Source organism: Cebus imitator, unplaced genomic scaffold (genome assembly GCF_001604975.1).
Source record: "Cebus imitator isolate Cc_AM_T3 unplaced genomic scaffold, Cebus_imitator-1.0 Scaffold654, whole genome shotgun sequence".
In the NCBI taxonomy this organism is placed as follows: Eukaryota; Metazoa; Chordata; class Mammalia; order Primates; family Cebidae; genus Cebus; species Cebus imitator.
In genome coordinates, this window is record NW_016107969.1 from 203,735 (window position 1) to 204,838 (window position 1,104).

The following is a 1,104-nucleotide window of genomic DNA, read 5'->3' on the forward strand; positions in this document are numbered from 1 at the left end:
AAGTGCCCACCACAACCTGGCTAATTTTGTATTTTTTTTTTTTTTTTCTTTTAAAGATGAAGTCTTGCTCTGTCACCCAGACTGGAGTGTAGTGGCATGATCTTGGCTCACTGGAACCTCCGCCTCCCGGGTTCAAACAATTCTCTTGCCTCACCCTCCCAAGTAGCGAGAACTACAGGCGCGAGCCACCATGCCCAGCTAATTTTTATATTTTTAGTGGAGACAGAGTTTCACCAGTATGGCCAGGATGGTGTTTATCTCTTGACCTCGTGATCTGCCTGCCTTGGCCACCCAAAGTGCTGGGATTACAGGGGGGAGCTCAGATGGGCAAAGAGGAAGCTGCACCTTCAAATGGTGTGTTGGGAAACTCTCTGCCAGTGGAGGAATTCTATGGCAGAAGTTTAAATCCGTAGATCTCTGAGTGGACATGTTTCTTTGCCCCATTTATCCCTTTGTTCTTTATTTGTTTATTTTTGAGACAGGGTGTCGCTCTGTTGCCCAGGCTAGAGTGCAGTGGCGCAATAGCTCACTGTAAGCTCCGCTGCCCAGGCTTAAGTGATTCTCCTGCCTCAGCCTCCCAAGTAGCTGGGACAACAGGCATGCAACACCACCACACCTGGCTAATTTCTATATTTTTAGTAGAGATGGGGTTGTGCTGTGTTGGCCAAGCTGGTCTTGAACTCCTGACCTCAGGCAATCTGCCCACCTCGGCCTCCCACCGTGCTGGGATTACAGGTGTGACCCTCTGCTCTTTAGATGTGCAGTAGTTTGATTTGGGCATTCTAGCGGTGCTGCAGCTCAGAGACAAAGGCAGAGTCTTTATCCTGATGAGCAACAACCCTGTCATCTGGCTTCTGTGACCTCTTTGGTTTCTTGCCTCTGTGGCACAGGAAGGGCTGTCAAAGGGTCTATTCCCCTGCAGTCTCTCCTTCTGTACTTGATTCCATCTGATGCTCATTCTCTGTCCCTGTAGCTCAGAGCTGAAGCCTCCATACACCTGCTATTCGGGATCCATCCCATTTCCCATACTTGCACCGCCTAATCAGGAGATGGAAAACATGGGCTGCTCCTTCTTTGCAGCTGGGGCCCAGGATACTGGATGGA

The 1,104-nt window shown here is 49.8% G+C and overlaps 1 protein-coding gene across 3 annotated transcripts in view; it reads left to right on the forward strand.

Annotated features, from left to right (window-relative positions):
- LOC119469431 (zinc finger protein 160-like) overlaps window positions 1–1,104 on the forward strand; it is a 609,418-nt gene that overhangs the window by 62,351 nt on the left and 545,963 nt on the right. The window lies entirely within an intron of this gene.